Genomic DNA, 2,012 nt, shown 5'->3' on the forward strand with positions numbered 1-2,012 from the left:
TGAGAACAAATTCTAAAAACACAATGATAAATTTCAAACCTTAAGGTGCATAAAGCACATGGACTAGCAACGAAAAACGATATATTAGTAAGAAAGACATTTGGTCAAATAGTATGATTTTTAATTCCTATGTAAGAGGTCCTGAATTCCATAATCAGAATGCCCCACAAGCTCTATCAAATGGTTTTGTGTGTTGTAAAAACAATAGTAAAAAAACTTAACATGATAACTGCAAATAAATGATCTCCAAAGAAAACAAAAGTATTTTTAGTGGTAGAATTATGTTCCTTAGACTTTATTGCCCTAGTATACCAAGTAATGGGAAAGTATATATGGGATGCCTTGAAGAAAGTAATCTAGTATGTTTTTATATTTAGAATTTTCATGATTGTCATTTGTATGAAGTGACAGGTCTGCTACTCGAGACACATTACAAAATAGAAAAAGTAGTATAATATATTAAAAAGATAATGCTTCTAAATATTTGAGTTCATAATTATACAAATATTGATAAGATAAGGAATCACTATAAGGGGAGTAAGATTCAGATTACCTTGTTGATCGAATATCTCAAGGCAAGAACATTGTTTGAGATTCGAATCACTCAACAAGCAAGATCGATCATGTCTAGCTTGAATGATTCTTGTTGATCAAATATCTCAACGCAAAAACACTTGTTTGATATTCGAATCACTCCACAAGCAAGATTGATCATGTCGAGCTTGAATGATTCTACATGCAACCTAAACTACATAGAATTGCAAAGAAACTTAGCCATTGGCTAAATAAGAGCACAAATGCTCCTTTTACTGTATTTTCCAAGTCTCCCTACAAATACAACATACATGCCTTTATATAGTCTCAAAATAAAACTATTAAAGACATTCCAAGAGTTGTAACATTGATACTTAATGGCTATAATTAACCATTATGTAATTGTAACCTAAAGTAAATAAAAAGTCTTAAAATACATCAATGAAATACAATAACTCTAAATTACCCTAAAATGTAATCCACCCAAAATTTATAACATGAAACTTCATTCATATTTATTGTTATTCCCCTATCCTTTATAATTTATAATGATAGCTTGGTTCTTGTCCAAGAATAGTGGCCCTTAGGTTTTATGTGGTGGACTTTGGAATAAGGTTTGGAATTGGTAATTATTCTTATTTCTTTTCCTTTAGATACTCGGTGGTTCGGAGCAAATCGATCAAAGTGTCTGTCCAAAATAAAAGGAGCAAATCGAATAAAGTGTCTATCCAAAATAAAACGAGCAAATCGAACAAAGTGTCTATGCAAAATAAAAGGGCCCAACCAAATTCAAACTAGTGACCTCTTGATCTGCAATCAAATACTCTACCACTGAGCTATGAACCCATTTTACATGATTTTAGCCTTAGGGTCCCCTTCTACCAAGTGTCAGTCCAAAAGTGTAAAAAGTGTCTGTCAAAAATAGAAAGGCCCAACCAAGTTCAAATGGGTGACTGGTTAAATTCTCTACCATTGAGCCATGGATCCATTTTGTAGGATTTTAACCTGAGTGACCCCTTAGACATAGTGTCGGTCCAAAAAGTGTAACAAATTTCTATCCAAAATAGAAGGGCCCAACTAGGTTCAAATTGGTGACCTCTTGATCTACAATCAAATGCTCTAACATTGAGCTATGGACCCATTTTGTATGATCTCAACCTTAGTGACCCCTTCTAAAGATTATCGGTCCAAAAGTGTCCTTACCGAATCGACTATGGACCAATTTTGTATAAATTGGTGGATTACTTATCGGAAATTAAACACAGGTCGTTAGATTCAAAGTCGAAAGTTCTAACCACTACACCATAGAACCACTTGTTAAACTTTATTTTGGCAGCGATTTTGATAAGCGCCAATAACGCTAGATTTTGCAAAGCTAGAGGTCGTAATATCCTTGCAAACTTTCACAAAGAAAGCTAACTTTACGAATTGATTTCAACCAGGAGCATGTTAGAATGATAAATAACTCTTAGATTGAA

The 2,012-nt window shown here is 33.3% G+C and overlaps 1 non-coding gene across 1 annotated transcript; it reads right to left on the reverse strand.

The window, feature by feature from the left end:
• Positions 1-1,308: 1,308 nt before the first annotated feature.
• TRNAC-GCA lies at positions 1,309-1,380 on the reverse strand. The gene has a single exon. It is a non-coding gene; the product is annotated as a tRNA-Cys (tRNA).
• Between the last annotated feature and the right edge of the window lie 632 nt (positions 1,381-2,012).

The sequence above is a fragment of the Cucurbita maxima genome, unplaced genomic scaffold, assembly GCF_002738345.1.
Source record: "Cucurbita maxima cultivar Rimu unplaced genomic scaffold, Cmax_1.0 Cma_Scf00439, whole genome shotgun sequence".
Lineage (NCBI taxonomy): Eukaryota > Viridiplantae > Streptophyta > Magnoliopsida > Cucurbitales > Cucurbitaceae > Cucurbita > Cucurbita maxima.